This window comes from Macaca fascicularis, chromosome 12 (genome assembly GCF_037993035.2).
Source record: "Macaca fascicularis isolate 582-1 chromosome 12, T2T-MFA8v1.1".
NCBI lineage: Eukaryota > Metazoa > Chordata > Mammalia > Primates > Cercopithecidae > Macaca > Macaca fascicularis.
In genome coordinates, this window is record NC_088386.1 from 79584014 (window position 1) to 79598020 (window position 14007).

At 34.9% G+C, this 14007-nt stretch overlaps 1 long non-coding RNA gene across 28 annotated transcripts in view; it reads left to right on the plus strand.

Moving 5' to 3' along the window:
- The window catches only part of LOC102144663 (uncharacterized), a 432084-nt gene that overhangs the window by 40045 nt on the left and 378032 nt on the right, over window positions 1–14007 (plus strand). For 18 of the 28 annotated variants that reach the window (XR_010579964.2, XR_010579965.2, XR_010579971.2 and 15 more), the window contains one exon: window positions 9821–9913. The exons of 9 other annotated variants lie outside the window; for them this stretch is intronic. This is a non-coding gene — a long non-coding RNA (uncharacterized lncRNA). Of the gene's footprint in view, window positions 1–6329; window positions 6468–9820; window positions 9914–14007 lie in introns of all 28 variants that reach the window. One more of the 28 variants, XR_010579968.2, reaches the window with a different exon arrangement.

The following is a 14007-nucleotide window of genomic DNA, read 5'->3' on the forward strand; positions in this document are numbered from 1 at the left end:
CAAGGACAAATAAACTCTCGAAAAGGAATGTGCTTATAGTTAATTTGGGTCCATGCTTGAGATTTCTAAAAGACAGTTTTAAATTTAAGTCCTAGTTGTTATGAAAGAGAAAAACAAAATTATATAATTTAAGAGATAAAATGCAAAATACGTACAAACTGTAACTTCAGAATATTGTAGGGAACAATATTTAGTCTTTAAAAATATTCTAATGATTAAAATAAGATAAATATAATTTATTTAAATATTTACAATTAAAATTTATTATAATTTATCTAAAGCCAAAAAGGAAAATACTGTCACATCCTTAAAAATACTTTCTGTTTCTTTATCTCAATCTTGACAATTGTTCAAAATAAAAAAAAATTCTGTTGTATATTAGTGAAGTTATCTTGCATCAATATTTTAAAGCATTTGAAAGTTGTGAAAATTTTTTCATACATACTTATTTTCATTCTGGTAGTGTTATTTTTTGTGTGAAACTTTTTGAAAACATTATCCATCAATCAAACCAGTATGTTTCAATGTTAGGTATTGTAAAAGTTAAGAAAATAAAAAAAAAGACATATAAATTGCAAGGTTTGAGTCCTTGTCACAAAGGGATTTGTGACTCAGTTCGAGAGACATTTCTTTATTACTTATTATTGTTAAATGTAAGCAAATGTGGATCTAATGAATGCCAAGTAGAGGCAGGCAATGTCTTAGGTGCTTAGTGACCCAATGGTGAGTGTGTCAGTTAGGGTCTTGGCAAGGATCAGATGGAACACTCAAACTGGGTAATTTAAGAAGCTGTTTACCAAACGAGGGGTAGATTTTAGGGAGGTCATCAAGGTATTGTGCTGCAAAGGCTGCCATTAGAGGGGAGTTGTTTCTACCTCCACTCTGCTGGTGGAAGTAACTCAGTGGATGTGAGACTAACATCTGACTGAAAAGAAAAAGTGAGAGACAGCATGATGTGTCAGGAGAAGTAAATGCAATTCTAATATTTGTATTGTAGTTTTTAGGTGTATGTATGCATTGATATGTTCATATTTGTGGGGTTTTTCTTATAGAGATGAATAAACGTGGGAAATTTGTAGAGATGAATAAACATGGGAAATTGATAGGACTAGAATAGTTCAAACTTCTGATGCTATGTAAGTGGTGTAGAAGGAGAAAATGGATTATCCAGAAGGTATATAAGAACATTAAGCAGGAATCACAGATGGAACATAATAGGAGCTGCATAAGAAGGAGTTAGAGATGAATCTTACTTAGTTTTTTGTTCTGTAGAATTTGAGATTTGTAATTTTATTTACTGGAAAAATTAATAGGGAAATGTGCTTGGTTTTGTAATATAGATTATTTTCCTGATTTCTAGTCCCAAATTATTTCATTGAATCCTCTCATCCAAAATCATTGATCTTTTCAACATTGGAACTTGAAATTTTGTATTTCTTGCTCTGATAAATAACTAGGCTCAATCCCTAATATTTGGGGAGCTTACAACTTAATACAAATGAAGATGATGAAAATAAGTTATTGCTTGGGCCACATAATTTTAACTTTAAAGAATAGCAAATAATAAAACCAAATGTCCATGATTGTGGTCCTACAGTCAAAACCATAAAGCCAAATGAAAACTCAGTGTTATAAATTATTTCAAATACATAGATTCAGTATAACGTTCCATATTTCATATTTAGTTTGATCTGTTTTTAAAAGCCAGACATTATCTTTTAGAACTCATGAAGAACAGAGATCCTTTGTTTCTGTTTTAGGGGCTTAAATCAATAATTTAATTATTTTAGTTGCTATTGTTCTTTTATCCTTACTAGGCCCTAGATTTTATATTGCTTTAATACAATTAGTTTATCTGTGTGTCACATTTATATATTTATGGTTTGAGTAATACTAATTTTAAAAATAGTTAATTGTGATTGTAGAGTATATCTAAGTTAATTTAGGATTATAATGTGCAGTGTTCCCATACCATTAACTTATTTGGGAGCAAGGGATATTTAGGGGCCGTGATATTTTCCTAATATAAATAAGTGTTATTCCCAGATACTAGAAGTACCCAACTTCTCCTGATTTGTATCTGGACTGTAGAGTTTATAATTTGGAGGGAAACAGTATGGTGGCCTCTCAAAAAAGTAAAAATAGGACTACCATATGATCCATCAATCTCACTTTTGCGTATAGACAAACGAAATAAAATCACTATTTTGAAGAAATATCTGCACTCTGATGTTCCTTGCAGCATGATTCACAATGGTCAAGGATAGAAACAACCTAAGTGTTAATCAACAGATGTACTGATAAAGAAAATGTAAAAAAAAAAAAAAAAAATGCATTGTATATAACAGAATATTATTTAATCTTAAAGAGAAGGAAATCCTGCTATTTGTGACAGCATGGATGAATTGGAGGCCATTATATTACATGAAATAAGCCAGGCACAGACAGACAAATACCACGTAACCTCACTTATATGTGAAATTTAAAATAGACAAACTTACAGAAAGAGAAAATAGGATGGTGGTTAACAGGGGTTACAAAGGGCGGTAATGCAGAGATGTGGGTTAAAGGGTACAAACTGTCCTAAACTGAACAAGTTCTGGCGATCTGATGTATAGCATGGTGACTGTAGTTAATCATAATTAGCTATGTACTGTATACATGAAATTTTCTAAGACATTAGATCTGACGTATTCTCACCACATTAAAAAAGAGTAACTATGTGAGGTGATAGATATGTTAATGAGCTTGATTGTGGCAATCATTTCACAATGTATATGTATACAAGTCATCACATTGTGCATCTTAAATATGTACAATTTTATTTGTCAATCATATCTCAAAAAAGTTGAAGAAAGCTGCTGGAAAAAGCAGAAAGTGTTACTACTAAAGCTGTTAAATTTTAAATACTGTATACTCAACTTCAACTGCTGAAGATCTTCTGCCTGAGTTTCAGAGGGAAGAGTTTATTGGGCTATAATTTTCACACAGATTAAAAATGGTTAGGAGCTTCAGGAAAATGTCCTTTCTGAATTGTCTTTTCCTTACATTGTGATAAGTGCTTATATTACTTGGTATTGATTAAATGTTTGTTTAAATAGCTGAGGAAAAAAGGGAGAGAGATTGATTTTGTGTGGGGCGTTAAATCCTCCAAATTATTTACCATGAGAAAAAACACAGTAATTTTTAGGTAAACAGTCACTAGAGTTTATCTCTGAAACACACACACACACACACACACACACAGACACACAGATGCACACACATACTTGCACACACACTGAGGATGTTTATTTACCTCTTATTTATATTAGCTTTGAGGAATCTATGGAGACTCATTATATTTATAATGATATAAAAATGCTTTTTCCTAATGTACTTGCACTGTTAAAGCAATACTGATAGTAAAACAGTGTGAGAACATTCCAGGGATATTTTAAAGAGATTAAACCTTGACATGAAGCTATTTATTATAATAAAATACATTTTTAGGCTGGGCGCGGTGACTCATGCCTGTAATCTCATCACTTTGGGAGGCTGAGGTGGGCGGATCATCTGAGGTCAGGAGTTCAAGACTAGCCTGTCCAATATGGTGAAATCCCATCTCTACTAAAAACACAAAAATTAGCTAGGCATGGTGGCATTTGCCTGTAATCCCAGCAACTCAGGAGGCTAAGGCAGGAGAATTGCTTGAACCTGGGAGGTGTAGGTTGCATGAGCCAAGATCACGTCACTGAACTACAGCCTGGGCGACAGAGTGAGACTCTGTTTCAAAAAAATAATAAAATAAAATACATTTTTACAACTCTTTTCTATTTTTTCATAGTATCTTTAAAAATTTATTGTAATAAAGTTTTCAAGAAAACGTCTACAGCATCTTGTACATTGATACTCATAACATATACAGTCATGTGCCACATCATGACATTTTGGTCAATGAGAGACTGCTTATACTATGGTGAACATATAGGATTATAATAGAAATATAGCATTTTTAGTCTTTTATGCCCTATTTTTACTATACCTTTTCTATATTTAGGCATACAAATACTTACCATTGTGTTACAATTGCCTACAGTACTCTGTACAGTAGCATGCTGTGTAGTTTGCAGCCCAGGAGCAATAGGCTACATCATATGTATGTAGTAGGCTATAACATCTAGGTTATTGTAAGCACACCCTATGATGTTCAGATAATGATGAAATCGCCTAACAATGCATTCTTCAGAGCATGTCCCTGTCGTTAAGTCACACATGACTGTATTTACATAATTACACCATTTTAACATTTTAGCTCAAGTTTTACATTCATAATAATTAAAAAATCTGTTTTAAACTGGAGTTTTTGATTAATATATGCATGCCTCTACACTCAATATGCTATCTTAAGATTTAATGAAGTAGTGCTTTGATCTCAGCCCATGAAAAAGAAACGAAGAGCAAATTTAAAAATTGGGTTATATTTAAGTGACAAAACTCTGCCACAGTGAAATAGGGTTCTCTGAAAAAAATCAATAGACGTTTGCAGCTTAGAAAAGCAAATCTTATTGTAAATAGTTATGTCTTGTAAATGGCTCTTTCAATTCATTTTAAGTGTCAAAATACACTATGGTTGGACTTATATTTAACTATTACTTTTTACTACAATCACAGTAAAGTGTCTCCTAACCAATTCTACCTAATGGTTTTCCTGGATAATGTGAATAGTTCTTTATTTTCTTTATGGGGAAAATTAACCATGGATTTAGTTAAAGATTAACTATTGATGATTCCTACTGTAGTGAATACTGTGATATTCTACTCAGATCCCCTTCCCAGAAATGAATGACTGTCTCCTAACTGCTCTGTGTGCTGCCAGTACATACCCACTTCAGGAAGTCTGGTATAGTTTGGCTCTGTGTCCCCACCCAAATCTCACCTTGAATTGTAATAATTCCTGTGTCAAGAGGAGGACAAGGGAGAGATAATTAATTCATGGGGGAAGTTTCCCCCTTACTGTTCTCCTGATAGTGAGTGTGTTCTCATGAGATCTCATTATTTTATAGGAGGCTTCCCCCTTTGCTCAGCTCTCACTCTCGCTCCTGCAGCCCTGTGAAGAGGTGTCTTCTGCCATGATTGTAAGGTTTCTGAGGCCTTCCCAGCCATGTTGAACTCTGAGTCAATTAAACCTTCTTTCTTTGTAAATTACCCAGTCTTGGGTATTCCCTCATAGCAGCATGCGAACAGACTAATACAAAGTCCTTTAACTGAAGAACGCCATGTTCCTGGCTCAGATTGCATCCAATGATGGGTTAATATAGATGATAAAGGTTAAATCTCTTCTCTCCCAACTCAGTGCAATTCTGAAGGGTTATTCCAGCTCCAGAGTTCCCTGAGGGGTTGGCTGAGGCTTTTCTTGAGAATGAATCACACTGCAGACTCTCCACCTGCCCAATCCCATTTTCTTCCTTACCTTTTCTTTTCACAGTTACTGATCTCAAGAACAGTCCCTAATAATCCATCTTTATGCTAACCTCCATTTCAGAGTTTGCATTTAAGAATGCAACCTGCAAAACACACCGAAATCCCATGGCTTTCAGGCTACTCTCAACAGTATGCCCATTCTATTGATTACTGCAAGTTTACCTTGTGTTATTACAAAGAGTTAGGTGTATTTTCCCTAATTTATCTATTGTAGTTATTTTTATAATTTCATGATTTAACTGAAGACTACATAAACAAGGTAAAACTGTGAATTTTTTCCTTCTGATTATTGTTTTTCATTAAAAAAGATTTGCAATGGAATCAGGTGTGGGCAAAACAACTGCAATTTAAGGATTTTTTTTTTTTGAGATAGAGTCTCACCCTGTCACCCCGGCTGGAGTGCAGTGGCGCAATCTTGGCTCCCTGCCACCTCCACCTCCCAAGTTCAAGAGATTCTTCTGCCTCAGCCTCCCAAGTAGCTGGGATTACAGGCATCCGCCACCACACCTGGCTAATTTGTGTATTTTTAGTAGAGACAGGGTTTCACCATGTTGGTTAGGCTGGTCTCAAAATCCTGACCTCAGGTGATCTGCAATTTAAGGTATTTTAAATTGCAAAAATCTATAAAATTTTACAAACAGATTGACTAAGTAGAATAAACTTTTTCTCTTTTTACTTATAAGAAATAAGAGCAAAAGTTATAGAAGATGCATAACGGATGTGTTTTAAATGAGAAAAACAGTGAAAAACTCTTCTCAACAGACCTATATTCAAAGAAACGATCTTTAATTAAAATATTCTTTAAAAACATGTGTGTATATAATTTTATTTATTTTTATTTTATTTTATATTATAATTTGAGACAGAGTCTCACTCTATTACCGAGGCTGGAATGTAGTGGCATCATCTTGGTTCACTACCACCACCATCTCCTGGGCACTAGCGAGATCTTCCCACCTCAGCCTCCTATAGCTGGGACTACAGGCGTGCACCACCATTCCCAGGTAATTTTTGTAGAGATGGAGTTTTGCCATGTTTCCCAGGCTTGTCTCCAACTCTTGAGCTCAAGCATATCACCTAACGTGGTCGCCCGAAGAGCTGGAATTATAGGCATAAGCCACCATGCCCAACCTAGTTTTATATTATAATAAAATATTTCAGCTGTAAATACAGATTAAACATTTTTCACTTAGCTAATAAACTTACTGCCAAACGCATCAGATAACAAAACACACTATACTGCATAATAAAAACAAGTAAAAGATTATGACACCTTTAGTTTTCATCTGTATTTTAAAACAAAGTTGAATATATGGGTAGAGATTATCTGAAGGGGTTTTAAAACTCTTCAAAGCCAGATGACCCAAGAAAGGAAGAACAGACAGAAATTTCTAGTCTGCTTTGTGCCTCCCATCCTGCACTATGGCAACAAAGAGCCTGATGAATTTGTTAAGATGCAGATTTGGATTCAGTATGCCTGTGGAGGGGCTGGAAGTTCTGCATCTCTAACAAGCTCCCAGTCCAGGTAGATTCTATTGCTATGAGAACCAGCAAGATCTAGAAAACTAGCTCAGCCATTTCAGTATAATTCATTTTTCCTTTGTTCCACTCTTAATTTGTACTTTACTTCTAACAAGAGGTTACCTGTTAGTGAATTGCTTGTTATTCACCATTGTATTAGTTCATCTTCATGCTCCTGATAAAGACTGGACAATATACAAAAGAAAGAGGTTTAACTGGATTTACAGTTCCACATGGCTGAGGAGGCCTCAAGATCGTGGTGGAAGGCAAGGAGGAGCAAGTCACATCTTATGTGGATGGCGGCAGGCCAAAACATGATAAAGCTTGTGCAGGGGAATTCCTCTTTATAAAAACATCAGATTTTGTGAAACTTGTCTACTATAATGAGAACAGCACAAGAAAGATATCCCCCATGATTCAGTTATCTCCCACTGGGTCCCTCCCATGACATGTGGGAATTCAGGATGAGATTTGGGTGGGGACACAGCCAAACCATATCAACCATTTTTAAACTTTAATTCTATTCTAGTTTTCCTGCTTTTTTCTCCACGTCAAACTCTATTAATTAATGTATGGTAGTCCCATTAGGTTAACTATTAAGTCAACACCTAGTATGGTTAGAGCACAATTATGAGGTGATTTTTTATAATATCTGATGGAATAATTCTTCTTCCTTTCCTACAGTTTCTGAGTCACTGGCTATAAGGTCCTATTGCAGAAATGAGTAGCTAATCATGCTGAGAAGTAGAATAGAGATATCTGATGGAACTGAATGAGTAGAAGTGTTGAACAGCAAGACCTGGCTGTGGTAGTAAAATACATATTTTTGCCTAGTGCTGATAATCACAGATAAAGTGCTCTTTTTCTGAGAAGATGAGATTGGGTGTATGTGTCTAACAGAAAAGGATTATAGAGCTAATACTGCATCTTGGTAAAAAATGAGGCTAGTCTTCTTTGTAACTTTTTCACATTATGAAACTCGTCATAACAGTCATATAGAAAAAAAGCTGTCCTATTTTTGAGACATTCAGTGTTTTTCTGTTTGTGGACATATATATTGTTTCATAGCATATTGCATTATAAAAAGTTTGCATGTACTCATTCAACAAATTTTTCCTTGCATCCAAAAGAATGGTTTTGGAATCTTGTTTCAAAAATTAGTTTTTGAAGTTGGCTGAAACAGTTATTAAAAAGCATTTCCTCTATTAATAATATTTGATAACAATAGGGTTATTTTTGCTTGTAAAGAACAAATTCCAGCTGCTTTTGTATCTTTCTCAACCTTGTTCCACATATTTAACTTTTTCATAAGCTCAGGAAAAAAGTACACCTCTAATTATACAGCATTAAAATAATTGGGGAAAATACTGTATTTATAAATATATTTTAAAATAAAAGATAAGCATAAAAATACGTCAAATCCATTAGTGGTTTTTCCACACAAAGAATTACTCTTTGGTTGTCTGTTTGCCATACATTACTAATATTTCCTAGAAGGAACTCAGCAAATTCTTGTTGATTATATGACAGCTTTCCAAATATTACAGGAACATCTTGTCTTCATTGAAGATTTAATATTAGGGATGATTTTGACTTAATATATCTAACTTGATAGTATCAGACAGTAATTTCTCAGACCAACAAATAATCTATAACAAAAAGAAAACAGCCTTCACCATGTCTGAATCTACATGACTTAATTATAATGTTGATTCAGAAGATAGTTCAGAGAATTTAGCGTTGCAGAAAAGACAAAAAGCCAAATTCTGTTAAGATTAACTGCATCTACTTTAAAGATATCTTCATGGCAAAAAATTCTAAAGTAAAAACAGAAAACAAAAAATACAGGTATTATTTGATCTGGTAATTCCTACTCTGACTCTGTAAGATTTATCTGGTTTACAAACCCAAGTCCTTAATTGTCCTTTATTGTAAGCTTTAGTAGTGTTATTGTTTTTTCAGGAAATGAAGTATGACTGTCATACCACAGTGTACCATAACATTTGTGGCCAGTACTGTCTATAAACCTCTACCCTGATTATTAGCTTTGGTGGGAAAATCAGGAGAGGTAGCCTGCATGAGTAAGTTGTACCTCTCTCTTATAAATCCAAGATCCTGTGGTTGGGTCAAAATAGACAGATTTAAATATTCTAATCTCAGAAGTGACATCCTATCATTCCCAAACAGACTCCTGAGATTTGTTACTATCCTGTAACACTTCCTTCTCAGGTAACCACTATGGCTTATTACTAAATGTATGCATTTGATTTAAGACAGTAAAGCTGAATCTTGTCTTGACACCATTACAACTAAGCACATGAGGTTCCATCATAGGGAACAACAACAACAAAGAATTTCACATCCTGAGATAAACTAAACACACATGTAACATCTTGCCTAGTGCTATCCTCCAAATATATAGCAGACTTGAGCCCTTTCTTGTAAGTTGCTAACTTTCTAACCTAAACAATTTTATCTCTGACTTTTGCAATACTGGCATCTACAGATATGTGGATATTCTTAGAGATATGATAATACTGTGAAAAAAATTGTTGCATCCTCTCATTGTGAAGTGAATGGCATTGTGAGTCTTGGGAGTGTATGATTTTGTGAGGTCTTTAACTATATAAAACTTTAACTAAAACAGAATTATAAAATTCATGGGCTCATGAATTTTATAATCATAATATACTGTATGTATATTAGACATACATTATGTCTGATATTTAAAATATAAAACTTCTTATGAAGTCTGTACTCTCTTTCAAACCATTTGCAGGTAAAAATATACTTTTTATTTTCTTAATGCTTTTACCTGTGGCTTTTCTTTCCAAAGATGGAGGTCCCATCGAATTGCTCAGATTTAACTACGGGGGCCGAGTAGATGGATTTGTCCAAGAGATGTAACTCATGAGTTCCTCATACTCAGGTCAGTCTTTTCCAGCTCCAAGGATAAATCTCATAATTCCCAGATAAAAGTTTTTCTCTTGCTGACTCTTGTTACTGTCACAGATTCTAGTTCTTGGTGAAGTCTAGTTCTCTTTTGTACAAGTTTGCCAATACATGGCTTCTATTAGTGGTAGAATATTAGGAGCCTAGCTTTGATTATAATATCTGATTAACTGGTCTTTGGCAGGTAACAGATAACAGAAAGTGTGAGCTTTTCTTTATACCTGACCTCTTTGTCTTGATGATTCTATCATCTCTTTCTTGGGTCACCCATGTCCTTGCCACCAGGTTATAAGATACCATAGTTTTAGTAGGACCATGAGCCAATATCCGTCATCAGGTTGAAAAGTTGCTTGTGTCCCTTTTTGTCTTCAATACAGAAAGCTATTTTGTCTCTGACTTTCAGTAGCATATTTTGTTGTTGTTGTTGTTGGACTTGTTTGTGTACCATTAAGACCTCAAATCATTAAAACAAAAACCACAAAACAAAAACAAAACTGTGTGCCCCATGGAGTAGAGAGCAGCCTCTGGGTCAAAAAACCATAACAAGTTTGTCTCAGATATCTTTAGCACTTCCTTGACTTTTTGATTCCAGAGCTAAAGCAATCAACAGGTGAGTTTTTGTTGAAAATAAATTGTGTGCTTGTCTTTTATCCTACGGCTAAATTTGTAAAACTGAGTGTGACAGTTTTCTGTGTATTTGTGTAAAAGCAAAAAACAAAACAAAAAAACCAAAAAAACAATATTTTAATATCTTTTTATAATTGGAGGGTTTTTTTTTTTTTTTTTTTTTTTGGTCTGTGGTTGGCATATATTCAGTTGTTTTTGGACTCTGTATAGGTCATTGTTGTGTTTTAAAACACATGTCCACACATGCTGTGATGTTTTTTCCCCTTCAAGAAGTGGAGATTTGTGTTCCCTTGAGTATAAAGTAGAATTAATGACTGACTTCTAAAGAACAGACTATGACAAAAATGATGGGATGTCATTTCTGAGATTAGAATATTCAAAAATTGTGGCTTTGTCTTGAGTCTGCGCTTTTCTAGGGGGCAGCCAGATGACATATTACGTGAGCAACCCTATGTAGGGTACCATATGGCAACAACTTGACTGTTTTATTCCTGAGATAACCTGACCCAGACCATTCAGCTACACCACTCCTATATTTCTGACCCTCAGAAATCATAAGAAATAATATTTTTTTTGTTTTAAGCTGTTATGTTTGGAGTAATTTTGCTATATAGCAATAGGTAACAGTCATGTTATAGACAAACTTTTTTTTTTTTACTTTAAGAAATATAAAAATGATGTGTGAAGTTTACTCATGTAGCAGAATCCTCTCTAGAGATTGTGAGTCTTGGGAGTGTATGATTTTGTGGGGTCTTTAACTATATAAAACTTTAACTAAAATGGAATTATAAAATTCATGGGCTCGTGTGTGGTATAGTATATTGCAGTTTATCAACAAAACTTAGAGTAATAGTTAGAAAAAATGCTCTTAAATGTTGCTAGATTATTTGATCAGTGAACGAGAAGATTCTTCATATTGTTCAGGCAACATGTCTTTCTCTTCAGGTCCAGGAACCATCTTTTCATGTTCATTATCGTTAATTGTACATGCATAGCTAACTTCCTGTCTCTTACTACATGGAAAATGTAGCAGTATTGATGCAATGCAATGGCTTTTGGGAAAGTATTTGTATTAAAATAATATAGATCTTCCCTCTGCAGTTCTCCAATATCATGTATTTAAACCTGGTTACATCATTACTTAAGAGGCTGCATCATCTATCATCTGTCCCTCCCATGAATACTGGCTTCCAACAACTCCTTTGACAGTTGTTATTGTGCTTCAGTGATAATGACCACAGTTGCAACACTTGCCCAGAGCATGCAGCAAAATGTGAATAATATTGTGTTTTCTGGTCATGTTCAATTTGGCTTTGGGAATGTGTGAGTGTGGAATAGCACATCTTCCAATTGCAACTTCTCTGGAACTGTAAGATTACAATCATTTCATTACCAGAAAGTGGTCTCTTTCAGTGATGAATGCAACTACTTCCTTCTGCATATTACCATTCAAGGAGCCATGGGTGGAACAAGAAGAGTAGTACCATCCGTGCAAGGAATGATCATCACTCCTGAAGTCTGGCTTAAGAGCAACCTGGAAAAGCACAGTATCACTCTTTCAATAAAAGGCAAGAACAGACACCAATGGGAAGAGCCCATGGCCTTGAAGAACAATAATCTGAGAAATCATTGAGTCATTTCAGGAAATGGTTGCAGCCACTACTGGGGGACTACCTGATATGTAGTGAGGCTCCTGTGAAAGAGAATGACCGATTTCAGTGTCAGTGAAATGGGTAGGTGCACAGTTAAATGTGGTGGGTACACAGGATAAAAGATGTCCACTGTCATTCACCTCTGCTGCCCTCAGGAACTATAGACCAGAGATGGCAACATAGTGGGAACACTGACAAGTAAGTCCATACATGTGGCTTGAACACAAGGCTTGACGATGTCTGCAAGAGCTCTGAAATTATATCATGTCCCATGTAAGTGAGAATTATCCTAAACATTGTTGTCACCAAGGTCGGCACCATCCTGGTGGTCTAATCTAGCTTATTCCTGTGAAAGAAATATTGCATTTGCCTGAAGAGGAGAACTCTTGCCAGGGCCAAGCCATAGGGCTATAGAAACCTATAGCCTATAGAATCATATTCAAGGGATCTGGAACCTATGTATGGTGTAGAGACTAGGAGAGCATACTGAAGTGTTTTGAAAAACTGATATGGGTTCCCATGTTGGATCTGGAGCTAATATAGGAGCAGTTATGACCTTGGATTTCTTTGCCTGAACAGCACTGTTAATCTCTGCTGATCCCAGGCAGAGGAAGGGAAGCACTTCTAAATCAGGGGACACTATGAGTGTACTGAGGCCTCGAGCCCAGGGCAGAGGTCTAAGGGTGATAGCATAACTAGGGCTGAGCATATGCTAGGTTCAGTAGTAGCAAAATAATGAACATGGTTTTGTCTGCATATTAAGGAAAACATTAGAAATTTATTAATGTGATAAATTCTCTATTGTCTTGTAAAGGTGAATATATTTTAAACACTTGAAGTTGTTTAGTTATATGTATGCATCTAGGTATACATATATATATAGAATATTAAAATTATAAAGAAAACATAAATAGTGAAGAGAAAAATAAGAAAAAATGGTATTTAAGTATACAATCTGTTCTTAATAAAACTATAGCATTATTGTACAAAGCATGCAAGTCTATGTGTCAGACTCTACTTTTTAGGGAGAAGCTAGGCTAAGGCAAATATACAAAATGCCTCTGCTGAGTCACTTTACTTTTCATGGAAATGTAGTGATTTAAGTATATTTCATAAGAATTTGTCTTCTTTCCCAAAAATATATAACTGGACAAATCGAATTAGTAATCATGGCTGTGATACAAATGTCACATTTACATATATGTATCATTCCACAGACATAATAAGCCTGCTACAGAGAAACAAGGATTTCCACAAGCACTCCCAGGAAAACAGCCTCACACCTGATCTGTGGCTTATGCCATCCACACCTCGTAGGCTTCATGTGGGAAAATTGCCCTCATAGAGTTTGGCCTTGTGGAAGACAACATAAAATTCTAAAAAAATACATAAAACTGATATCATTTTAATATGTTTTGGATTGTATCCTTTCACAACTTTCTAGTGTGGTATCTTTCAGATACTTTTATAAGTACCTAACAATTGATATACACAGGAGAGTACACACACACTAATCTGTGTACGCCTAAATACACACATACACACACACACATACACACACACACACACACACACCCCCAAACAGGGCTTTAGGTGTCTTAAAAGTGATATAAACAAAGATTTGCAGCACAGAAGAATCATGGTTTTACCTTTCAAAGGATTTGTTTTTATTTTCTCTAGAAATTATACATGATAATTTATATTCTTGTTCCTACATGTATAGTATTGGGTACATGCTTGCCTATGTGAATCTTTTGAATTGTTTTAAACTACAAAAGTCCACTCTATTTCT